At 40.8% G+C, this 27,259-nt stretch overlaps 1 protein-coding gene across 6 annotated transcripts in view; it reads left to right on the forward strand.

Moving 5' to 3' along the window:
• The window catches only part of bmpr1aa (bone morphogenetic protein receptor, type IAa), a 261,621-nt gene that overhangs the window by 115,848 nt on the left and 118,514 nt on the right, over positions 1-27,259 (forward strand). For all 6 annotated transcript variants that reach the window (XM_072583060.1, XM_072583059.1, XM_072583062.1 and 3 more), the window contains one exon: positions 13,135-13,253. The gene's annotated coding sequence lies outside the window, so the exon portion shown is untranslated. The remainder of the gene's footprint in view (positions 1-13,134; positions 13,254-27,259) is intronic.

Genomic DNA, 27,259 nt, shown 5'->3' on the forward strand with positions numbered 1-27,259 from the left:
CTAACACTACGGGCAATTTAGCATGGCTAACCTGACCTGCACATTTTTGGACTGTGGGAGGAAACCGGAACACCCGGAGGAAACCCACGCAGACACGGAGAGAATGTGCAAACTCCACACAGTCAGTCGCCTGAGGCGGGAATTGAACCTGGGTCTCTGGCGCTATGAGGCAGCAGTGCTAACCACTGTGCCACCGTGCCACCCACGGTGTTACAGTGGGGGGAGCTTGCTCCAAGAATTCAGATGAATGATGGGGGCAGAGCAGTAGATGATGAGGGCAGAGCAGTAGTTGTAATCTATATGGAATTCAATAAGGTGTTTGACCAGGTTCGGCTGGTTAGCAAGATTAGATCTCATTGAATACAGGAAGAAGTAGCCATTTGGATACAGAACTGGCTCAAAGGTAGAAGACAGAGGGTGGTGGTGGAGGGTTGTTTTTCAGACTGGAGGCCTGTGACCAGTGGAGTGCCACAAGGATCGGTGCTGGGCCTTCTACTTTTTGTCATTTACATAAATGATTTGGATGCGAGCAGAAAAGGTACAGTTAGTAAGTTTGCAGCTGACACCAAAATTGGAGGTATAGTGGACAGCGAAGAGGGTTACCTCAGATTACAACAGGATCTGGACCAGATGGGCCAATGGGCTGAGAAGTGGCAGATGGAGTTTAATTCAGATAAATGCAAGGTGCTGCATTTTGGGAAAGCAAATTTTAGCAGAACTTATACACTTAATGGTAACGTCCTAGGGAGTTTTGCTGAACAAAGAGACCTTGGAGTGCAGGTTCATAGCTCCTTGAAAGTGGAGTCGCAGGTAGATAGGATAGTGAAGAAGGTGTTTGGTCAGAATATTGAGTACAGGAGTTGGAAGGGTTCCACATGGTAGGCTGTTGGAAAAAAAGACTTAGACACAGGCAGAGGTGGATGGATTAGTAAATTTGCAGAAGACACTAAAGTCGGTGGAGTCGTGGACAATATGGAAGAATGTTACAGGTTGCAGGTGGACTTAGATAAACTTGCAGAGTTGGGCTGAGAGGTGGCAAATGGATTTCAATGCAGCTAAATATGAGGTGATACACTTTGGGAAGAATAACAGGAAGGCAGAATACTGGGTCAATGGAAAGATTCTTGGTAGTGTGGACGTGCAGGGAGATCTTGGAGTCCCTGAAAGTTGCTACCCAGGTGGATAGTGCTGTTAAGAATGCATACGATGTGTTAGGTTTCACTCATAGAGGGATTGAGTTCTGGAGCCACAGTATCCTGTTGCAACGATACAAAGCGCTGGTGCGGCCACACTTGGAATATTGTGTACAATTCTGGTCCCCATATTTTGGGAAGGATGTGGAAGCAGAGGAGATTTACCAGGATGTTGCCTGGTCTGGAGGAAAGGTCTTATGAGGAAAGGTTGAGAGACTTGGGTCTGTTGGCATTGGAAAGGAGGAGACTAAGAGGGGACATACAAGATGATCAGAGCATTAGATAGGGTAGACAGTGAAAGTCTTTTTCCTAGGATGATGACGACAGCTTGTATGAGGGGGCATAATTACAAATTGAGGGGTGATAGATTTAAGACAGATGTCAGAGGCAGGTTCTTTACGCAGAGAGTGGTAAGAGCGTGGAATGCCTTACCTGCTAATGTCGTCAACTCAGCCACATTAGGGAGATTTAAACAGTCTTCGGTAAGCACATGGATAATTTTAGGATGGTGTAGGGAGACGAGCTGAGAATACTTCACAGGTCGGCGCAACATCGTGGGCCGAAGGACATGTTCTGCGTTGTATTGTTCTATGTTCTAAAGTAATCAGATTATGGTGTTGAGAGAGAAATTATGAAAAAAAGATGCTGCCACCATTGGAGCAGCTCTTTGTTCCCAGAAAGGCCAACAGCAAGAATGACCCATATTGGTCAATCTATAGTCAATCAGCTCTTTCTGAAATTTTCAGTAAAAAAGATTTTTTTTTTAGAAAATCAGTCAGTGTTTCAAAACAAGTATAGAAGGCAGCTCTTTGTGTGGTTCTCTTCATAATGGCATTGAGTGAACAATAAACATTCTAGGCAGCAATAAAGCTTGAAATAAAAGCAGAAGTTCTTGGAAAAGCTCAGCAGGTCTGGCAGCATTTCTCTGAAGAGAAATGAATTATCCTAACAGGTCCTGCCAGACCTGCCAAGCTTTTCCAGCAGTTTCTCTTTTTGTTTCTGATTTACAGCATCCGCGGTTCTTTTGGGTTTTATCTGGTAATAAAGCTTGAAGGCAGTTTAATAATGTAGAGTAACTGCAAAGCTATTCTCAAAAAAGGCATATGACTCCTTTTAATCTATGAATAGGTAATTGAACATAAGAATAAGGAGCTGGAATAGGTTATATAGTTCCTCAATCTGGATTAGTGGTGCTGGAAGAGCACAGCAGTTCAGGCAGCATCCAAGTAGCTTTGAAATCGACGTTTCAGGCAAAAGCCCTTCATCAGGAATAAAGGCAGTGAGCCTGAAGCGTGGAGAGATAAGCGAGAGGAGGGTGGGGGTGGGGAGAAAGTAGCATAGAGTACAATGGGTGAGTGGGGGAGGGGATGAAGGTGATAGGTCAAGGAGGAGAGGGTGGAGTGGATAGGTGGAAAAGAAGATAGGCAGGTAGGACAAGTCCGGACAAGTTTTGGGGACAGTTACTGAGCTGGAAGTTTAGAACTAGGGTGAGGTGGGGGAAGGGGAAATGAGGAAACTGTTGAAGTCCACATTGATGCCCTGGGGTTGAAGTGTTCCGAGGTGGAAGATGAGGCGTTCTTCCTCCAGGCATCTGGTGGTGAGGGAGCGGCGGTGAAGGAGGCCCAGGACCTCCATGTCCTCGGCAGAGTGGGAGGGGGAGTTGAAATGTTGGGCCACGGGGCGGTGTGGTTGATTGGTGCGGGTGTCCCGGAGATGTTCCCTAAAGCGCTCCGCTAGGAGGCGCCCAGTCTCCCCAATGTAGAGGACACCGCATCGGGAGCAACGGATACAATAAATGATATTAGTGGATGTGCAAGTAAAACTTTGGATGTGGAAGGTTCCTTTAGGGCCTTGGATAGAGGTGAGGGAGGAAGTGTGGGCGCAGGTTTTACAGTTCCTGTGGTGGCAGGGGAAAGTGCCAAGATTGGAGGGTGGGTTGTTTGGGGGCGTGGACCTGACCAGGTAGTCGCGGAGGGAACGGTCTTTGCGGAAGGCAGAAAGGGGTGGGGAGGGAAATATATCCCTGGTAGTGGGGTCTGTTTGGAGGTGGCAGAAATGTCGGTGGATGATTTGGTTTATGCGATGGTTGGTAGGGTGGAAGGTGAGCACCAGGGGTGTTCTGTCCTTGTTACGGTTGGAGGGGTGGAGTCTGAGGGCAGAGGTGCTGGATGTGGACGAGATGCGTTGGAGGACATCTTTAACCACGTGGGAAGGGAAATTGCAGTCTCTAAAGAAGGAGGCCATCTGGTGTGTTCTATGGTGGAACTGGTCCTCCTGGGTGCAGATACGGCGGAGGCAGAGGAATTGGGAATACGGGATGGCATTTTTGCAAGAGGTAGGGTGGGAAGAGGTGTAATCCAGGTAGCTGTGGGAATCGGTGGGTTTGTAAAAAATGTCAGTGCATAGTTCCTCAAGCCAGTCCCACTGAGCCTGGCCTCTTAAAAATAACTGATATCACTTGAAAGCAAAGAGAGCATGAAGTTGGTATACTTTCTGGTAACTTTTAGAGTGGTCTTGCTCCAAAAGGAGAGTAAAATAAAGAGGTACCTGCTTTTTAACTGGGTTCTGCCTTCCCTATACTTCGTTGAGTTATGGAAAAAGTATATGAAAATCTACATATGCAACAAATCCTGTTTAAATGGCACTTACCTAGGAGCTGAATGTAAATTGATTTCATATCAGCACTTTTTTAAAATAAACTGCTGAGCACTTTGACTGGTCCATGCAATTTTCTGAAATACTGATGTCAGTAGCGGGAACCTCAAAATAAAGGTTTTTGTGGTACCTTAGCTGAGTCATTTAATTCTTACACTAGCAGAAATAACAAAGCTATAATAAGCACACCTTGGCGAATGCATGAGAGAAACCAAGAAATAACCTGCAGAGAATGAAACACTCCATTCATTTTTGTTTTCAGTTGAATATGTTTGAAAAATTGCAGGCAGCAAGCTGTCAGTCAACCAGACATAAAATTGAGTGACTAAAGAATTGGCTAGATTTCATCCTCAATATACTCAGGCCAAATCAGGTAAAAGCAGTGCACAGGGATTTACTGGAAATTAAAGTCACAAGCAAAGAATATGGCAACACTTGATATACTGCAACCTCTTGCATTCAACTTGGAAATTGTTCAAAATGCATTTCTCCAGTTCAGGATCCTATTACTTGCCAAATTTGCTTTAGAGTCATAGAGATGTACAGCATGGAAACAGACCCTTTGTCCAACCTGTCCATGCCGACCTGATATCCCAACCCAATCTAGTCCCACCTGCCAGCTGGCCCATATCCCTCCAAACCCTTCCTATTCATATACCCATCCAAATGCCTCTTAAATATTGCAATTTACCAGCCTCCACCACTTCCTCTGGCAGCTCATTCCATACACATACCACCCTCTGCGTGAAAAAGTTGCCCCTTAGGTCTCTTTTATATCTTTGCCTCTCACCCTAAACCTATGAACTCTAGTTCTGGACTTCCTGACTCCGGGGAAAAGACTTTGCCTATTTACCCTATCCATGTTCCTCATAATTTTGTAAACCTCTATAAGGTCACCCCTGAGCGTCCGATGCTCCAGGAAAAACAGCCCCAGCCTGTTCAGCGTCTCCCTATAGCTCAATTCCTCCAACTCTGGCAACATCCTTGTAAATCTTTTCTGAACCCTTTCAAGTTTCACATCATCTTTCCGATAGGAAGGAGACCAGAATTATTCCAATAATGCAATATTCCAAAAGTGGCCCGACCAATGTCCTGTACAGCCGCAACCTGACCTCCCAACTCCTATATTCAATACTCTGACCGATAAAGGAAAGCATACCAAATGCCGCCTCCGCTATCCTATCTACCTGTGACTCCACTTTCAAGGAGCTATGAACCTGCACTCCAAGGTCTCTTTGTACAGCAACACTCCCTAGGACCTTACCATCAAGTGTATAAGTCCTGCTAAGATTTGCTTTCCCAAAATGCAGCACCTCGCATATATTTGAATTAAACTCCATCTGCCACTTCTCAGCCCATTGGCCCATCTGGTCCAGAACCTGGTCCAGAATCTGAGGTAACCTCCTTCGCTGTCCACCCTACACCTCCAATTTTGTTGTCATCTGCAAACTTACTCACTGTACCTCTTATGCTCGCATCCAAATCATTTATGTAAATGACAAAAAGAAGAGGACCCAGCATCGATCCTTGTGGCACTCCACTGGTCACAGGCCTCCAGTCTGAAAAAAAACTCTCCACCAACACCCTCTGTCTTCTACCTTTGAGCCAGTTCTTTATCCAAATGGCTAGTTCTCCCTGTATTCCATGAGATCTAACCTTGCTAATCAGTCTCCCATGAGGAACCTTGTCGAACACCTTACTGAAGTCCATATAGATCACATCTACTGCTCTTCCCTCATCAATCCTCTTTGTTACTTCTTCAAAAAACTCAATCAAGTTTGTGAGACATGAATTCCCACACACAAAGCCATGTTGACTATCCCTAATCAGTCCTTGCCTTTCCAAATACATATAAATCCTGTCTCTCCGGATTCCCTCCAACAACTTGCCCACCACCGACGTCAGGCTCACTGGTCTGTAGTTCCCTGGCTTTTCCTAACCTCCTTTCATAAATAGTAGTACCACACTTGGGATCCTCCAGTCTTCCGGCACCTCACCTGTGTAAGTATTTCTGCAAGGGGCCCAGCGCTCACTTCCCTAGCTTCCCACAGTGTTTTAGGGTACACTTGATCAGGTCCTGGGATATATCCACCTTTATGCATTTTAAGACATCTGGCACTACCACCTCTGTTATATGGATATTTTTCAAGATGTCACCATCTATTTCTCCACCTTCTATATCTTCCATGTCCTTCTCCATTGTTAACATTTGATACAAAATGTTCATTTAGTAAATCCCCCATCTCCTGCAGTTCCGCACATTGTTTCCCCCCCCCCCCCCCCCCCAAAAAATCAGCAAGACAGCCTATTTTCTCTCCTGAGTCTCCCCTGAAGACTAGAGGATGGCAAATGTTGATCCCTTGTTCAAGAAGGGGAGTAGAGACAACCCTGGAAATTATAGACCTGTGAGCCTTACTTTGGTTGTGGGTAAAGTGTTGGAAATTGTTAAGAGAGAGTATTTATAATTGTCTAGAGAGGAATAGGTTGATTAGAGATCGTCAACACGTGAAGTAGGTCGAGCTTCACAAACCTTATTGAGTTATTTGAGAAGGCAACCAAACAGGTGGATATGGGTAAAGCGGTTTTTGTGGTGTAAATGGATTTCAATAAGGCGTTTGGTAAGGTTCCCCGGTAGGTTATTGCACAAAATACAGAGACATGGGATTGAGGGTGATTTAGTGGTTTGGATGAGAAATTGGCTAGCTGAAAGAAGTCAGAGGGTGGTGGCTGATGGGAAATAGTCATCCTGGAGTTCAGTTACTATACTGAAAATGTGTTGCTGGAAAAGCGCAGCAGGTCAGGCAGCATCCAAGAAACAGGAGAATCAACGTTTCGGGCATAAGCCATTCTTCAGGAATGAGGAAAGTGTGTCCAGCAGGCTAAGATAAAAGGTAGGGAGGAGGGATTTGGGGGAGGGGTGTTGGAAATGTGATAGGTGGAAGGAGGTTAAGGTGAGGGTGATAGGCTGGAGTGGGGTGGGGGCAGACTGGTCAGGAAGAAGATTGCAGGTTAGGAAGGCGGTGCTTAGTTCGAGTAATTTGACTGAGACAAGGTGGGGGGAGGGCAAATGAGGAAACTGGAGAAATCTGAGTTCATCCCTTGTGGTTGGAGGGTTCCTAGGCAGAAGATGAGTCACTCTTCCTCCAGCCGTCGTGTTGCTATGGACTGGCGATGGAGGAGTGCAAGGACCTGCATGTCCTTGGTGTAGTGGGAGGGGGAGTTGAAGTGTTGAGCTACGGGATGGTTGGGTTGGTTACTATAGACTACTGCAAGGATCTGTTTTGGGTCCACTGTTGTTTATCATTTATATAAATGACCCGGATGAGGGCATAGAAGAATGGGTTCATAAATTTTCGGAAGACACTAAGGTCGGTAGAGTTGTGGATAGTGACGAAGAATGTTGTAGGTTACAGAGAGACATAGATAAGCTGCAGAGCTGGGCTAAGAGTTGGCAAATGGAGTTTAATGCAGAGAAGTGAGAGGTAATTCACTTTGGAAAGAGTAACCAGAATGCAGAGTTCTGAGCTAATGGTAAGAGTCTTTGTAGTGTAGATGAACAGAGAGGTCTGGCTGTCCAGGTACATAGATCCTTGAAAGTTGCCACCCAGGTTGATAGGTTGTAAAGAAGTCATATGGTTTGTTAGTTTTTATTAGTAGAGAGATTGAGTTTTGGAACTGAGATCGTGCTGTAGCTGAATAAAACTGATGCAGCCTCACTTGGAGTATTGTGAATGGTTCTGGTCGCCACATTATTGGAAGGATGTGGAAGCTTTGGAAAGGGTTCAGAGTAGATTTACTAGGATGTTGTCTGGTATAGAGAGAAGGTCTTATGAGGAAAGGCTGAGGGACTTCAGGCTGTTTTCATGGAGAAAAGAAGGTTGAGAGGTGACTTAATTGAGATGTAAAAGATAATCAGGGTTGGATAGGGTGGACAGTGAGAGCCTTTTTCCTCGGGTGGTGATGGCTCGCAAGAGGGGACATAGGAGTGAGAGATATAGGTCAGTTGTCAGAGGTAGTTTCTTTACTATCTGCAACTGTAATAACTTGCCAACTTTAAGGACATTTAAATGGTCATAGTATAGCCATATGGTTGAGAATGGAATAGTATAGGTTAGATGAACTTCAGATTAGTTCCACAGATTGGCACAACATCGAGGGCTGAGGGCCCTGTACTGTGCTGTAATGTTCTATGTTCTAGTTACCCCTTTGTCCTTAATATATTTATAAAATCCCTTTAGATTCCCCTTGACCCTATTTGGCAAAGCTATTGCATGTCCTGTTTTTGCCTTCCTGATTTCCCTGCTAAGTTTATTCCTACTGCCTTTATTCCTACTGCCTTTATATTCTCATAAACATTCACTCAATCTCTACTGTCTGACTGTACCTGACATATGCCTCCTTTTTCTTGACCAAAACCTCAATTTCTTTAGTCGTCCAGCATTCCCTGCATCTACCAGCCTTGCCTTTCACCTTAACAGGAACATGCTGTCTCTGGACTCTCGTCTCATTTTTGAAGCTCCCCATTTTCCAGCTGTTCCTTTACCTGCAAACATATATCCCCAATCAACTTTTGAAAGTTTAGATTTTGATTAGATTCGATTAGGTTCCCTACAGTATGGAAACAGGCCCTTCAGCCCAGCAAATCCGCACTGACCCTCCAAACAGTAACCCACCCAGACCCATACCCCTACCCTACATTTAACCCTGACTAATGCACCTAACACTATGGGCAATTTAGCATTGCCACTTCACCTGACCTGCACATCTTTGGATTGTGGGAGGAAACCGGAGCATCCAGAGGAAACCCACAGAGACACTGGGAGAATGTACAAGCTCCACACAGACAGTCACCCGAGGCGGAAATCGAACCCAGGTCCCTGGCGCTGAGGCAGTAGTGCTACCCACAGTTCTTGCCTAATACCATCAAAATTCGCCTTCCTCCAATTTAGAACTTCAACATTTCAATCCTGTCTGTCCTTTTTCTATCATTACTTTAAAACTAATAGAATTATGGTCTCTGGCCCCAAAGTGCTCCCCCACTTGCTCTGCCTTATTTCCCAAAAGTAGGTCAAGTTTTGCATCTTCTCTAGTAGGTACATCCAAATACTGAATCAAAAAATTTTCTTGAACACACTTAACAAATCCTTCTCCATCCATGCCTTTAACACTGTGGCAGTACCAGTCTATGTTTGGAAAGTTAAAATCCCCATACGATAACCACCTATTATTCTCATAGATAACTGAAAACTCCTTATAAATTTGTTTCTCGATTTCCCGCGGAATACGGGGGTGTCTATAGCACAATCCAAATAAAGTAATCACCCCTTTCTTATTACTCAGTTCCACCCAAATAACTTCTCTAAGTACAGCCGTAATGTTATCAAAAGCGCCACTCACCCGCGCCCCCCACCCCCACCCCCACCCCCCCTGGCTTCTTGCATTGAAATAAATGCAGTTTAATTTACTTCATTCTCTGCTTTGTTCCTGCCTGCCCTGACTGTTTGACTTGCTCCTTTTCCTAACTGTACCAGTCTCAGACTGATCTCTTTCCTCACTATCTCCCTGAGTACCACCCCCCCTCCCCCACCACCAGCTTATTATTTGAATCCTCCCAAGCAACTCTAGCAAATCTTCCTGCCAGTATATTAATCTCCTTCCAATTCAGTATCAATTCGTCCTTCTGATACAGGTAATTTCTACCCCAAAAGAGATTCCAATGATCCAAAATTGTGAGTCCTTCTCCCTTGCACCAGCTCCTCAGCCACATATTCATCTGCTCTATTCTCCTATTTCTACCCTCTCTAGCTTGTAGCACAAGAGTAATCCAGATATTATTACTCTCGAGGACCTTCTTTCTAAATTTCTGCCTAACTTCCTATTTTCAGCATCTTACCCTTTTCCCTTCCTATGTCGTTAGTTCCAATGTGTACGATGGCCTCAATGGCCCCTTTGAGAATATTCTGCACTTTGTCCAAGATATCCTTAATCCTGGCACCAGGAAAGCAACAGACCATTCTGATTTCTTGCTGTCGGCCGCAGAAATGTGTATATGTTTCTGACTAGACAGTCCCCTACCATACCCCTCGTTACATTCGAGCCAGTCTCTCTACCAGAAATTTAGCTTGGCTGTTCTTGCAATATTCCCCTGAGAGTTCATCACATCCTACATTTTCCAAAACAGCATCGAAGTGGATAGCCACAGGAGACTCCTGCACGACCTGCCTCCCTATCCTACCTTTCCTGGCAGTAACCTATGTACCTGACTGTATCTGTATTTTTTCTCCCTTCCTATAACTGCCATCCATCACACCTCCTAGCTGCTGTAAATTCTGATTGCCTCTAACTGCCGCTTCAGCTGATCCATGCAATTCGATAGGATTCACAATCAAATATACTTCAGACACAATCATCAGTAACATGGAAATTTTTTCTAATCTCTGACATCCGACAGAAAGAGCACACCACTCTTCTAAAGGCCACCCTTGCTCCTTAACAATCTACAAATAATAGCACAGTCTTACTGCTCTGAAAAACGCTGCTGCAAACTAACTTAGTACCTGCGTTTTGTATTTTTAAATTTTAATCAAGAAACAGATCTCAATAAAACATATAACCAAAGAAAGCCCACTCTAGTCACTTAAAAATGACAGCAAGGTTAAACTTTAAAAACCATGCACTTATTTGCTTCTGTGCTGTGAGCTCTCCCACGCACATTCCTCCAAGGTCAGCTGTGAATTTTGCTGTTTGTTCATTTTTCATCATCAGAGACACACTCTGATGTCCAGAACTACTTGAACTCAAAAAGCAAAGGCAAAGGCAAAGGCAGAAGCTGTGCAGATTCACTGCGTGTAGCTTTCTTTCTCTCTCACTGACCATGTGGTTGCTGCCTTTATTCTCTTCCTTTTTAAAATACCGTTGTTTTGATCTTTGTTTCCCCAAAGTTCCAAAACAAAGCAACAGTTTGTAAAACAGTAAATACTGCCCTGGAATTCGAGGAAATTGCCTCCGCCTCCCAAAATACCTCAAAAAAGGGGATCTTACAGCCACAGTTTTTTTTCTTATCCTCTATCTTCCATTGCCCAGAATCCCTGCAGAATAGAACTGAGAAGGAATTGTCCATCTGTCAACTCCTTTTTCAGCCATTGCCAGCAGCCTTCAAATTTCAAAATTCCCATTAACCTCACCAGTTTTAGCAATAGTCTCCCAGAAGCATTGTATTTATGCCTATCAAGAGTTTGAAGAGAAATTATTGGGCAAAATGATTGCAGTATGATGAAGTCAGAGAGGAAATCAAAGTCTTAAAGGACTAATACAGAATTGGACGAAGGCGTATGAAGAGAGTACCTAACGTGCAAGAGGACTAGTTTTTTTTTAACCAGGATAGATAGTAATAATTTCCCATTTACTAGCAACTATGTCCCCTGTGCCATTTTGACATTGAGTGAGAGGTTCTGAAGGAACACCAAAGCCATTTTCTCACTAAAATAAGTAGACCACACACAGGACGTAAACTTGAAAGCACAGAAGAGAGATTTGATGAAGTGTGAATTTAAGCAGCAACAACACTCTGGAATCAATAAAAGGTTGGAAATCACAGCAGGTCAGACAGCATCCATGGAGGGAGAGCAAGTTAACGTTTTGAATCTAGGTGATGTTCAGAGCTGAAGTGAAGTATGGAGAGAATAACATCTGAAATAATTTGATCCAACAACAGATTCTGAACAACTTCGACAGATGTTCATGTGCTACTCAAAAATTGTTGCAGTGTCACACCATACAGTCTCATTTACCTGAACTCACTAAAAGAATGCCTGTATGAAAATGTGATGTGTTCACAGCTTTTCCTGATCATCCTCAAAGTTGTTCAAGACACTGCCTTCTCAGAATGACTGAGCAAAACTATATATATCAGTACATCAAAATTTCCCAAGATGTTTTTTTTCTGAAAATATTTAATCGGAGGTTATTTTTCAAAATATGGATTAGCAACTTGGAGAAAATTATCCTATTCATAGAATCCCCACAATGTGGAAGGATGCCATTCAGCCCATCGAGTCTGTACCACTTCTGAAGAGCATCCTACCAAGGCCCGTACCCATCCCTGTCACCCTGTATTTCCCGTGGCAAATCCACCTAGCCTGCACATCTCTGGTCACTATGGACAATTAAGCATGGCCAATTCACCTAACCTGCACATCTCTGGACTCTGGGAGGAAACCAGAACACTTCCTTGAAACCCACACAGACACGGAAAATGTCACCCAAAGCTGTAATCAAGCCTAAGTCCTGATGCTGTGAGTCAGCAGCACCACCTTGCCATTCCTATTTGTCTATGCTAGCACCTTCAATGATTTTGGTTTACAAATATGATTAAACTACCTTGATTAAGTGAGGCTTGGGATTTGCTATGACATGACCAGCAAGATATAATAGTTTTTTTAAAAATCTTGCTTTACCATCTGTTCCATAAGAACTTGATTCTGTTTTTGTAATTATAGAATGTGATATTCCTTCATGCAAAAGGAGAGATCCAGCAGCATGAGTCAAAAATTCAAAAAGGTTAAATGGATATGATTGATGAAGGAAACTCCATAAAGCCTAAATTGTTCAATAAAAATGGAAAATACTATAAATTTGTAGCCTATCTACTGTTGGTATCTTATGTAGAGACCCATTTCTAAGTTCAAACAAAGAAGTGCAGTTGTTGAAAATCTGAAACAAAAACAAAGTGCTGGAGAAACTGACAAAGGGTCCATGGACTAAAGACATTAACTCTGTTTCTTCTTCTACTCATGCTTCCAAACTTGTTGAGTTTCTTCAGCACTTACTGTTTTTGATTCTGACCTAGTTCTAATAGTTTGTAATGTCAGTCAGCACTATTTCACTCTGAACTTGAAGGATAGAGTTCAGACTTGTGTGCATACATGATGACTCCAGGAAATAAATGGTAATAGCAAACTAAGAACATTTTATCTCATCTTGCAACAATTTGACATGAATCAATTTTTACAGCCCCTGCAAAATCTTGAAATTCTCCACCCTGTAAGCTGTGAATGTTACCCAAGTATCTGGGGTGGGCTGGGACAGATAAACCCTTGATCTCTGTTAAGATATATGGGAGTGGACAAGAAAGTGAAATTAATGCAAATGATCAATCATTATTGTATTAAATGGTGGACCAGGCTTGAGAAGTCATATATTCTACTCCTACCTTATATTCTTAAGTTTAGCAAATTGTTTCATCAAATTGCCTATAAATTAACAAAATACTTGTTGCTTTTTGCAGATTTTCTGAACAACTTCAAATCACTTGGTTCCTAGGACTTCGGATTTAAAAGATTATTTATGCTGTGCTTAAAAGTCCATTGTGAAATGTGCAAGTTCCTCAATTTTTTCTCACATCAGGTAAGGCTGACTGATTTTATTAAATTTTGAAGGTAGTAGAAGCAGGTGTAGTCCAATTTGCCCATTGAGTCTGATATGCCATAAAATAAGATGGGTGATCAGACTGCGGCCTTTACTCCACTTTTCTGCCCATCCTTTCTTTACACTAACTCCCTTGTTGAGCAATTTATGTAACTTGGCTTTGAATACATTCAATGACTACTACTCTCTGTGGAAGAGAATTCCAAAGACCAAGAACTGAGATGAGAAATTCTTCCTCATCTCCATCTTAACTGGGATACATTGTTTTAAACTGTACCATATAATTTTAGACTCCTTGACAAGCGGAAACCTTTTCTTAGAATCTTTTATGTTTAAATAGGATCAGCTGTTATTCTTTGAAACTCCAATGAGCATGTGCCCAAGCACTTCAACCTTTCCTCCTACACAGAGGAGCATCAATTATCCGAACGACATGGGTAGGGAGTATTTTGCTCGGATAATCGAACGCTGGATAACACAGTTTAGCCAAGCGTCGGAACCTTGCGATCTTGCCACCTAATCCAAAATTCGGATAATTGAATACCAGATAATAGAGATTCCACTGTACAAACCCCTCATTCCAGGAATCAACCTATTGACATTTTCCTGAACTGTTTCCAAAGTCAGTATATCCACCTTAAGTAAAGATACCAACTCCATGTATCATAATAGCAAGACTTCTCCACTTTTGTACTCCATCCTCTTTGCAATAAAGACTAGCATTCCATTTGTCCTCCTCATTTCTTGTAGCATCTGCATTCTACTTTTCGATAATTTGTGTCCAAAACATCCCTGTTCTTCTATACTGCAGCATTCTGAATCTCTTATTTAAATAGTAATCTACACAACATAGGCAAAGCTAGGGTGGAGGCTGCTGAGTACGGTGAGGGTCCATGGTGTTTGAGGTGAGCTACTGCCATGGATTGAGGATTTGCTGTCTGACGGAAGGCAGAGAGTTGGGATAAAAGGTTCTTTTTCGGAATGACAGTGGTGTCCCACAGCGTTCCGTGTTCACTTTTTATATTAATGATCTGGATGAAGGGACTAGGGGCATTCTGGCAAAGTTTGCTGATGATACGAAGTTAGGTGGACAGGCACATAGTACTGAGGAGGTGGGGAAGCTGCAGAAAGATTTAGACAGTTTAGGAGAGTGATCCAAAAAACGGCTGATGAAATTCAATGCGAGCAAATGCAAGGTCTTGCACGCTGGAAAAAAGAATACAGTAGAAGTCGATTCAGATACAAAAATTATTGAAATGTTGATTTTAATCCTAAGATTGAAGTAGAATTTTAGGCACTAAACCTAATAGAAAGGCAATCCAGTGCGTATATTTCAGTGAACTTTAATTTATAGATTCTGCAGAATCGACTTCTACTTCCTCACTTAACACAGAAATTTTAAGTTCCCGTTACCCAAATGTTTAGAGAAATAAATCCATATCACAGCATACTCATCTATTGTCTCGTTAACCTTTCCCACATAAAGGACTGGGCTGAATGTTCCAGTAGGTATGGCAAGTACCATTGTCGGTTTGTATTATGCAATTAGTATGATTAATTGTCTGTGAGTGCGAAATACTATTGCTAAGTATTATTGCAAAAATGACCCATTGCTTTCTGATGCACTGAATTCATTTTGAGCCAAGGTATTACTTAAGTTTGTTGAAATACATTCAGAAACAAAACAATTTCACTGCTTGCGGCACTTGAGGCTGAAGAGTATCTTGACTCTTCAATGATCTCTCAACCTCCACCAGAACTTCGACATGGTCCTTTTTAGAAATAAAAAAAAAGCATGTTCACATCCCACTGTCCAGTCTGCTCATATTATAATTGGAGATATTAATCAAAAGTAGAAATTAGCACAATTGCAATGGTTGAGCTTCTGTAATAAGAAAGAAAGGGAAATTAAGGGGGGCAGTGTTGAATTGAAGATATTGGAAAATTCAAAGTTTACAGCAAGTCAATGATTTTTTTGGCATCTATTAATCTAATTATAATCCCACTTAGAGTTTGTTGAGTTTGGTTCTTTTGAAAATTATAAGCACAATTAAAATCATAAATACTGTGTGCAATTTTAAATTGCAATATAATTGTTCACTGATATCATTAATATTGGGAAGGCCACATTTGTTGCTGTTGCTACGTTCTATAATTTACTATTGCAGTTTTTGTGGTAATGGTGTTTCTACAGTGATACTGTAGTAAGTACTGTATGGAGTTCCAGGCTTCTTACCCATCCATTGTGGAGGAATGGATTTATGTATCCAACATAGAGGGAAACTAAGATGGGAATGGTGGTCCCATATCCTGCTATTTAGAGTCCTCAGAATACAGGAGAAGTATATGCTGCAATGTTGGTGAATTGCTGGACTACAGCCTATAAAGAGGACATACAATAGCCATTGTACAATAAGTATGTAGGTGAGTATTGATTCAAATGACACAGGCTTGACATAACATTTCATTATAAATTTAAATATTCATATTTAAGTGGAACTTAATTGCAGATCTAAATTTTGAATGTGCTGCTTGTCTATTCCTATTGTGCTTTGTTGCAGTCCAATCATTTAATCTGTTCCTCCGTTTGCTCTCAAGATTGGCTAACGTAAGGAGAACTTAAAATTTCTCCAGTTGCAATATGTGCTGCTGGACCACAGTAGACAACAAGAAGTATTTCTCCTGATATTAACTTGAACATACTGCAGGCTATCAACATGATCATTTAGACAATCACTTGCAGTGGTTGGTGTTGAAGTAGTGTTAGGGCTATTAAGTTCTGGTTCTTAAGCAGTGGCAATTGTGAATTGAGCAAGAAGAGCTTAGAGCAGTTGATGAGCTTTCCCGCTGATCCTGATTGACAGGAGCAAAGCAGATAATTGAAGGACAAACTTGCTGGTAATGTAGAAATCATGGAAAATTAAAAATCATGAGCAGTAACTTGAATTTAAATATTTCCATAAGAAATTATTATGACAGTTGACCAAAAGCTTGATTACAGAGATAGGATTTGAGGATTGTCTTAAACATATCTTAAAGTCTGTAACAGCCAATCTGCTTTCAACTATCAGTTTTAAAAAAAGCTGCACTTATACTTGATTCAAACCTATGTTGCATTTTGACTCTCATACTTGTGCTGATCAATTATAGTAATAAATTCAGTTGGTTGTGCAGTTATGACTCATGAATGCTAGATTGCAGGAGGTGGAGACTCTTGAAGAGCTATTCCAAAGTGTTTTGAGGGGTGGGGTGTGGTACACGAACAACAAAATTTCCATTGAGGAAGAAAGTCAATATGTTGCTTTCTATAGTTTCAGACCACCACTGACTCTGACCATGTCACAATAATGTTGTAGTCTGAACAGTCTCCAATCTAAGATTGATGTCAATTGCTGTCTGTTGAAATCTGATGAACATTTTGCATTTGCCAATATTGACACTTGCCATTCAAGCTCTCTCATGAGAGTTCTTCTACCAACTCTTGTAATTCCCCTCAGCCCTTGACTCCTTCATTGGTGACTAAAGTTTACTTCATCACTTCCCACACTTTTGAATTTCCTCATCAAATCTCTTCACAGTCAACTCCATATTTTAAGACTAACATTTTGACTACCTTTCTACTATCTCCTAACATTTTGCTTTGCTGTCTTGTTTTGTCTTCTATTGGGCACCTCTGAATGTTTTTCTGTATTTAAAATGCTCTATTAAATGCAATTTGCTGTCCTTTTTTTCAAAAAGATGGAGTAAAATAATCTGGGTTGGCAGAGGTGCTGAACAAGTCTATTATTGCTGAGAGCATGGAAGAACTGATTAACTGCACCTAGTAGAAGAGTTTGGGTATTATTCAAATCTGCTGCTCAGTGAATTTATAAAGACTTGTATGTACTCAAATATTTTCAACTACTTTATGTTGACACATATATAGTAATTACAGAAGTTCTTTCTCAAAAAAATGAATCGACCCAAGGGAAGCAATATTTTTACGCTGAAAATTCAACTTGAACTTCATTAAAGGGGTTAAATGTAATTTTGCTTGTTAAATAATAGTAATTTACATTACTGTGGATTTTGATAACAACTCAGTCCAGTGCTCTTGAAATGTGACTAACATATATATTACGTGTAATAAGAGTCCTTTTCATGGTTTTGTTCAACTGTAAAATTGAAAGTACTTTTAAGGGTTGTAGCCTGCACTGATCAAACATCTCTTGAGACTGCCTTGGTATTTTTCAGATGCTGAAAAATTAGAGTAGGAAGTAGTACAAGCCTTTAGGAGATGAATGATGGTGATGTCAGAAAGGATTCCACGGACCATTTGAAGTGCAGTAGAGAATGGACTGGTGACTGAAAGTCTGGGCAGCTAAGTCTTGATTTAGAGGATATTCTGACTTTAGATTTGAGAAAATTAGAAAAGCGTGGAGGTGGTAGTATGCTTGTCTAAACTACATCAGTTATAAAAGGAATGATTGGTCTGTTTACTTCTGTGACCAAAGCGGAGATTAACATTGTTACAGTCTAAGTTTGTAGGAAGAAAACAATACATCTCTGCAATGCAAATTATAGCTGGACAGATATCAAATTTGGAAATTAGAAGTCCATTAATTTTATCACTTTTTCAATAAAGACAAGTAGTTGATTCTATGCTTTTCTCGGAAAGAGTTATTTAGAACACGTTGATGAGATTTTGAGCTGCTTCAAAATTGAAGGCAGCAAATGATTGCATTGAAAATGGATCCTGTCTCATAGATTATGCTTGTAAATAAGATTGGTCTTTTTAATATTAATCATAGCTGTACAGTACGGGGACAGACCCTTTGGTCCAACCAGTCCATGCAAGCCACAATCCTAAACCCAGTCCCACCTGCCTGCACTTGACCCATATCCTTCCAAATATTCCTTATTCATGGACTTACCCAAATATCTTTTAAAAGTTGTCACTGTAATCACATCCTCTGGAAGTTCATCCCACACAAGAACCACTCTGTTTTTAAAAAAAAGTTGCCCCTTGTGTCTTCTTAAAATCTTTCCGCTCTTTCCTGAAAAATATACCCCCTAGTCTCAAAATCCCCCACCCTAAGGAAAAGACACCTGCCAATCACCTTATCTCTACCCCTCACAATTTTATAAATCCTTTATAAGGTCACCTCAACCTCCTATGCTTCAGTGAAAAACAATCACAGGCCACCCTCATAACTCAAATCCTCCATTCCTAGGAAAATCCTGATAAAACTCTTGCAACTCCTAGTATGCAGATTTGTGACAAATAGTTTGTTTTACTGACTTCCTTTGGGAATAAAGCATATATTGTGAAAACAATTGTTTGAAAATAAGGTAGTTTGCTATAGTCTTGTTTGAGCTGTCATTCTAACTAAATTTTTTTGAGTTGTTACTGTTTGCCCACATCCATGCATCCTGGTGTGTATAGGTAACTAATAGGTCCAGAAACAGCTGAGTTGGAACCGCTAGGAAATGGGTTTTGTGATGAGCCCCCTATCTTGTATAGCTGGAGTAAAATACAGTTACTTGTTTTCTTGGTGTTCAATGTTTTAAATTGCAACACTATCGGAATCTTGATTCGACCCCCTTGGCGTGTATAAAATAGAATGTAACAGTTTGAAATTTGACACATTTCCATGGAATGTGGGAGAACTTGAAGGTCTGTTTCTGTGCTGTATGACTCGCGCTTCAGGCATGTGAAATATTTACTGAGAGAAATCTCTCTGAATGAAGGTGTGGTAGAAAATGTGTAACTTGCATATATTTAATTGTTGATCAAATAATTTGAAATATGAAACTTGAATTAATTGAATAGACTTCAATATTTCCAGAATATTTTATCTTTTCAGTGTAGATATTGAAAATGCAGATTACTATATCCCAGCATTTGACAAGTCTAGCCAGTATAAAACAAAAGCTCTGGGCTGATACATTCCTGACACTTCAAATAATTTGATTAGTTTCTGAGTTACGTAAGTGGTAGGATTTTCTTTGATAAAGTTAGTATTCAACAATATCTTGTGCACAGCATCTTCAGTTTTTAATGTTAAATATTGGCTCAACTATCAGAGGGCATTCAGCTGCTTATACAGCTTAAAACAGCAAGGAAAACCAAAAATTTCAGCTTGAGATGTGCGTGTCGGTAGGAATATTGATTGAGTAGTACAAAAGCACACAAGGTACAAATGAGAAGCCTTCAGAAATGAGATAACAAGTGTCCAGAGACAGTATATTCCTGTTGGGGTGATAGGAAAGGCTGGTAGGTATAGGGAATGCTGGATGACTAAAGAAACTGAGGGTTTGGTTAAGAAAAAGAAGGAAGCATATGTCAGGTATAGACCGGATAGATTGAGTTAATCCTTAGAGTATAGAGGCAGTACGAGTATATTTAAGAGGGAAATCAGGAGGGCATAAAGGGGACATGAGTTAGCTTTGGCAAGTAGGGTTAAGGAGAATCCAAAGGGTTTTTGCAAATACATTAAGAGTAAAAGGGTAAGTAGGGAGAGAATAGGGCCCTTCATTTGGATAAGAACTGACTCAAAGGTAGAAGACAGAGGGTGGTGGCAGAAGTTTTTCAGACTGGAGGCCTGTGACCAGTGGAGTGCCACAGGATCGGTGCTGGGTCCACTACTTTTCATCATTTATATAAATGATTTGGATGTGAGCATGAGGTATCATTCTTAGGTTTGCAGGTGACGCCAAAATTGGAGGTGTAGTGAACAGCAAAGAAGGTTACCTCAGATTACAACGGGTTCTTGAATTGATGGGCCTGTGAGCTTGGAAGTGGCAGATGGAGTTTAATTTAGATAAATGCTAGGTGCTGCATTTTGAGAAAGCAAATTGCAGGGCTTACACACTTAATGGTAAGGTCCTAGGGAGTGGTGCTGAACAAAAATACCTTGGAGTGCAGGTTCAGCTCCTTGAAAGTGGTATCGCAGGTAGATAGGATAGTGAAGAAGACATTTGGTATGCTTTATTGGTCAGAGTATTGAGTACAGGTGTTGGGAGGTCATGTTGCGGCTGTACAGGACATTGGTTAGGCCACTGTTGGAATATTGTGTGCAATTCTGGTCTCCTTCCTATTGGAAGGATGTTGTGAAACTTGAAAGGGTTCAGAACAGATTTACAAAGATGTTGCCAGGACTGGAGGATTTGAGCTATAGGGAGAGGTTGAATAGGCTAAGGCTGTTTTCCCTGAGGTGTCTGAGGCTGAGGGGTGGCTTTATAGAGGTTTATAAAATCATGAGGGGCATGGATAGGATAAATAGGCAAAGTCTTTTCTCTGGCGTCGGGGAGTCCAGAGCTAGAGGGCATAGTTTTAGAGTGAGAGGGGAAAGATATAAAAGAGACCCAAGGGGCAATGTATTCACACAGAGGGTGGTACAGGTATGGAATGAGCTGCCAGAGGAAGTGGTGGAGGCTGGTACAATTGCAACATTTAAAAGGCATTTGGATGGGTATATGAATAGGAAGGGTTTGGAAGGATATGGGCCCGGTGCTGGCAGGTTGAGATGTCTAGGTTGAGATGGGTTGAGATATCTGGTTGGCATGGATGAGTTGGACCAAGGGGTCTGTTTCCGTGCTGTACATTTCTATGACTCTAAATGTTTTGTGGCGAAAGTGGGTACTGCGAATGCTGGAGGTTAGATCTAAGATTAGACTAGTGCTGGAAAAGCACAGCATGTCAGGCAGATTCTGAGGAGCAGGAAAATTGACGTTTTGGGCAAAAGCCCTTTTGTGCCCAAGTAATCGACAAGGATAAATCCTAATGCTCGTTGCTCCATGAAGAGGCATCTTATTGAATTGTTATCCAATAGAATTTAGAGCTGCTAAACTAATAATAATCATGTCACTGTGTTTGCCATATAATGCAAAATATCTGCAATATTTTGAGAAGAAATCTATAGCCCTTTGAAAAAATGATCTTATTTTTAAACAGTTAGCAAACAAGACCAATACACTTACTGCCAGAGCTAGAAGAGCTTGAAAAGCATTTTGTAAACCAACTACCAAACTGAAACAAAGAACTGCAAATACTGAACATCTGTAATGAAAACATAAAATGCTGAAGAAACTCAATAGGTCTGGCAGCACCTGTACAGAGAAAAACAGCGTTAACGTTTCTGAATAATTGGACTCAGTGCATTGATTCTGTTTTTCTGTCTGCAGTTGCCACTGGACCTGCTGAGTTTCTCCACTTTGTTTTTGTTGTCCCAAAATATCTTGCTGTGTACACTTGTAAAGGATGTCGACAATATGTTAATTGGTGTCTTCTGTTTATGACATTATGCTCCAGTATATTTAAAAGAAAAACAGATGACATCAGGCGAGAACTGTCTTAATTTTGTTAGAATTAATATATTAGGCTTCTTGGAGAGACAAAGAATTGATGGGTCTTTACATATTTGGTTCCGGAACTTTTTAGTCTTTTTTTTGCTTGTACTCTGTCACCAGCCATTTCTGAGCACTATCTGGACATTAATCGACCTTCAGCTCATTGCCAACACTTTGTAATCTTTCCTTTTATGCCAGTGGGTCCCCATTCCTTTTAATTATCTGTTTCAAAAGATTTATGAAAATGAAAACTGAACATTTTCAAATGTGGTTGCACTACCCCAGCTTGTCAGAATTGCTCTTTTCAGTATTCATGCAACACTGTTCATCACTCACGCACTACAATAATTTGATGAAATCCATCATGAACATTCAGTTCAACAAAACCAAATTCTTCACTCAATATCTCCTGTATCACCAAATTCCCAAAGAAAATTTCCAGAATGATCAGACTACTGTCCTTCAAGAGGCCAAACTTGCTTACAAAGCAAAGTCACCTGATAAACCTAAGTTCGTTGTTATTTAGAGAAATTCGTAGAGAATCTGTACAAAGTAAATAATAGCAGTGGATTATTTTTGTTCCATTAAACCGTTCCCTGTTCTAGGTCTCTAGAAATCTGACAACTGAACTACATTCGAATAAACATACCTGTGAGCTAACCAATATGTGTTTCTCAATTAATTGCAATTTGTTTAAGAACTAGGAGCAGGAGTAGGCCTTCTGGACCATTGAATCTGCTCCAGCATTCAATAAGATCATGGCTGATATTTTTATAGACTCAGGTCCACTTAACTGCCTGCTCACCATAACCTTAAATTCATTTACTGTTCAAAAATCTATCTATCTCTGCCTTAAAAGCATTCAATGAGGTAGCCTCAACTGCTTCACAGGATAGGGAATTCCACAGGTACCTAACCCTTTGGATGAAGAAATTCCTCCTCAACTCGATCTTAAATTTGCTTCCCCTTATTTTGAGGCTATGCCCCCTAGTTCTAATTTCACCTGCCAGTGAAAATAAACTTTGTGCTTCTATCTTGTCTATTCCTTCCATAAGATCTTCCCTCATTCATCCAAATTCCCATGAGTATAATCCCAGACTACTCAATCTGTCCTCTAAAGCCAACCCTCTCAACTCTGGAATCAATCTAGTGAACCTCCTCTGCACCCCCTTCAGTCGCAGTCCATACTTTAACCCTTCTTTATGCAATTGAGGATGACAACAAATATTAAAATATATCCCAGTTTTTAAATTTCACTTAACAATCTTCTCCCATCAATACCAATCATATCTTAATTAATCTATATTGCAGTTTGCCTACATCGGTATTGTTTCTCTAAGGGGATTCCAGATCTGCACACATTTATCTATCCCAATCTGAGGCAATGCTTTATATTGATTCCTAACCTTGCATACCTCGCATGCAGAGGAAATTGAGTGTATTTTTAATGGCGTTTTTCCTCTGATTACGTTTTTATTTTATACTTGGGATCGCTCTCTTCCTGCACTCCCCTTTTTTTCATTCTGTTGCCTCCTCCCTGAATGGAAGTTGATTTGCTTCCGTCATGCATTTGCCTTGTCCCTAACAATTATGTGTTCCCATTTGTTTTCTTTGTCCTTAAATTTAGGAACAGCTGGGAAATGCTGCCATTGTATCTGTGTTGAAGCACAAATTCCAGAACATTTGCAGGATCTAATTAATTTGAGAGCCAGCCAATCACTCTTGCCTTCTTGTACTTCTTGTACTTCTATTAATGCGACCATGTTAACTTCATTAGGCCACATCCTTCATCTTTGCAACATCTTTTCTATTTTATATACTTCTTAAAGTCCAGTAATACGATATCCCACTCCATTGTTTATGGAACAAAAAGTATAGGAACAGAGCAAACAATTCTACCCTCGAGTCTGTTGACCAGTACTGCAACTGTTGATCAGTATGCAACTCTCTAATTCTTGATGCTCTTGTCAAAGAGAAACCTATCAGTCTCAGTATTGACAACTTTATATGGGTTGGAGTTCCAGATTTCCCTTGGGAAAAGCGATTTCAAGCTTTGCACTTAGTAAGAAACCTGGAAAATAACGCACAGATCTCCAAGCAACATTCCTTCACGAGAATTTCTCATCTGTCACTTGTAAAAAAAAGTATACCACAGACAGGTCTCTAATTTCCCTGAACTATTTCTGTGGGAAATGTTGGCAGCTATTCTGTATGAAAAATAGTGAAACAGTGCAAGTTTATATTTTTAAATGCTGTAGATGCTGCTGTTTCTGTCACAGTGGCTTGTGGTAGACAAATTAATTGCAATGAAATATCACTGTTCAACGTGCTTTACAAAGTATTTTTAATTATAGTAACATTTCAGTAGTTATGAGTTATGAATCTCAGCAAAATGAGAAAGGGAACAATGGTAATGTAGCTTAAATCAACCTGGGGTTCTTTAATAATGTTTAGTCTGGACTTTTGGACTATTAAGATTTACTTATATCATGGGGAGCTAGAGGGAAAGTAGGACAGACTTCTTGCCCTTGAAATCTAAAGATTAGAAACTTCTGTTCAGCTTAAAATGTTTTGAGCGAATTGGGTGCATGAAGACAGAGTGCTTTGAGAATTTGTATTCTTTAGGATAGATTTTCAGCTTGCTGTCTGCATGTTAAACTGATGTTAAGGATTTCCTCCACCCAACTTCCATTATGGAAACTGCCTGATTTGCATTTCCTATAGCTTGTTTTATACCTTGCAAAAAAAACCTTCCAGTTGCCTACTTTTAAAAAGTTTTGCATCAATGTAGGTAAATCTCTGGGACCTGATCAAGAAGCTTGGGGAGAAATTGTGCGGCCCCAGCAGAAATATTGATATCATTGATAGATGTGGGTGAGGTGCCAGAAGAGTGGGGGTGGGGGGGGGGGGTTCATCTTGTGCCATTATTTAACAAAGATCTCAAGGAAAAGCCCGGGAACTACAGACTGATGAGCCTGACATCGGTCGTCAAGTTGTTGGAGGGGATTCTGAGAGATGGGACCTATATGCATTTGGAAAAGCAAGGACTAATTGGGGATAGTCAGCATGGCTTTGTGCGTGGGAAAGCGTATCTCACAAACTTGATTTGCATTTCTTTTTTGAAGAGGTGACCAAGAAGATAGATGAAGGCAGACTGGAGCAGAGTGGTACAGTTTGTTTTTATGGACTTTAGCAAGGCCTTCAAAAAGATTCAGCATTGTAGACTGGTTAGTAAGATTAGATCACATGGAATCTAGGGAGAGCTAGCTAATTGAATACAAAATTGGCTTGATGGTAGGAGATGCGGTCGTGGTAAAGGGTTGTTATTGAGAATGGAGGCCCGTGACCAGTGGTGTGCCACAAGGATCAGTGCTGGGTCGGCTGTTGTTCATCATTTGTATAAACAGTGAAGATAAGAATATTGAAGCATGGTGAGGAGGTTTGCAGATGACACCAAAATTGGTGGTTTGTGGATAGTGAAGAAGTATCTAAGAGTAAATGGGATTTTCATCAACTGGGTCAATGGGCTGAGGAATAGCCAATGAAGTTTAATTTAGATAAATGCAAGGTGTTGCTTTTTGGTAAGACAAAACAGGACCGAACTTTAACAGTTAATGGTAGGGCCCTCAGTAGTGCAGTCGAACAGAAAGACCTAGGGGTTTAGTTACATAGTTCCTTAAAAATGGTGTCAGAGGTAAACAGGGTGGTGAAGGTGGTGTTTGGCACACTTGCCTTGATCAGTCAGAGCATTGAGAACAGGATTTGGCTGTACAAGATATTGGTACGACCACATTTAGAGAACTGCATACAGTCCTAGTCATTTTGCCATGGGAAGAATGTTATTAAGTAGGAAGAGATTTACAAGGATATTACTGAAACTGGAGAGTTTGAATTATAATGAGGTGCTGGATAGATTGCGACATTTTTTCCTGGAGCACAGGAGGCTAAGGGCTGACCTTATAAAGGTTTATATAATCACAAGGAGTATAGAGAAGGTGACTAACCAAGGTCTTTTCCCCAGGGTGGCTGAGTCCAAAACTAGAAGGCGTAGGTATAAGGTGAGAGGAAAAAGCTTTAAAAGGGATCTGAGGGGCAACTTTTTCATGCAAAGAGTGGTGTGTATATGGCCAGAGGAAGTGGCAGAGATGAGTACTATCAGAAGACATTTGGGCAGGCATGTGGATAAGAAGACTTTAGAGGGATATGGCCCCGATGCAGTCAAATGGGACGAGTTTAGTTTCAAAAACCTGGTCAACATGGATGAGTTGAACTGAAGGGTCTGTTTCCGTGCTGTATGACTCTAAGACTCTATCACATGTTCTTTGCCAACTAATTTGCTTTAGCCCTATTCTTACTTCACAGGTGTGATTTGTATTTCCTATTTCCAAATTAGAAATGTGATGCTGTTTTAGACCGTGATTGAATTTTATTATGAATTAAATCATATTTTGTTCTGTGGTTTGAAAACCACCAAACTGACTATCAGTTGTGCAATTTTGTATTACATTTTATCATCTTTTGAAAAGAATGCCAGTGACCTTGTGGAAAAGAATCAATATACCAGTGTCCATTTGCATTGTTATAAAGCATTTTACAAAGGCACTTATGCCAACCCATTGGATAAAATTCTTCAGGTACAATAAACCTCAAATTTCTTTGTTCACCACAAAATTTCTACACTTTCACCTCTATCTATGATAACCCAGCCTGCAATAACCCATTACTGTCTCTCACACCAGCTGTTTCTTTATTGCTACTAATCTCATACTCATTTGCACTCTCTCAAGTCAAAGAGATATAAAAAAGATATGACAGTCAACTTGTTTAGCTATCTACTTCCAGCTTGAAGAATCTGCACTGCCCTGGTTCTTAACTCAAATCTTTCTCTAGTTTTTCTACAACTCATCCTATCCATGAGGTTCATCTTTTGCTCCCTTGAACCTATCCCAACTTCCCTTGTGATTTCTGTATTTTGTAACAATTCCTTTCACCAGATGTTTTCTCTTTCTGCTTAGAAATGTCATTATCACACTTCCTTTACAAAGTAATCTTTGCCACCCCCCACCCTATTTTTCCAATTAATGCCCCATCTCCAACTTCTCTTGTCCATTAAAAGTCCTTGTATATTTTGTCCCCTTCCAAATTTCTTTTTCCTGGAAGTCCAGGTTTAAAGCTGTCCAGTCAGGTCTTCTCACAGTCACAAATGAATCTTAACAAATGTTAATTATTCCCTCCTCACTTCAACCTGTCTGCAGTCTTTGACAGTTAACCATACCATCTGCCTTCAGTGCCTGTCCAGTGTCATCAGCTGAGTGGGACTGTTTTCACCTTTTTCTATTCTTATATGTCCAGTTGTAAGCTGAGAACTATATTTAAATCATTCTTGAGCTCTGGTCACCACTAGTCTGCTATTTATTGGTGGTAAAGGTGGAAATAAGTTGTTATCTCAAACGACTGCAATCCAGGTGCACCCACAATGCTGTTAGGAGGGATTTGATCCAGCAGCACTGAAGTAGCAGCAATATATTAGAGTCATAGAGGTGTACAGCACAGAAATAGACCCTTCGTCCATTTCGTTCATGCCTATGGCCCATATCCCTCTAAACCCTTCCGATTCACATACCTACCCAGATGCCTTTTAAATGTTAAGAAGT

The sequence above is a fragment of the Chiloscyllium punctatum genome, chromosome 13 (genome assembly GCF_047496795.1).
Source record: "Chiloscyllium punctatum isolate Juve2018m chromosome 13, sChiPun1.3, whole genome shotgun sequence".
NCBI classification, from domain to species: Eukaryota; Metazoa; Chordata; class Chondrichthyes; order Orectolobiformes; family Hemiscylliidae; genus Chiloscyllium; species Chiloscyllium punctatum.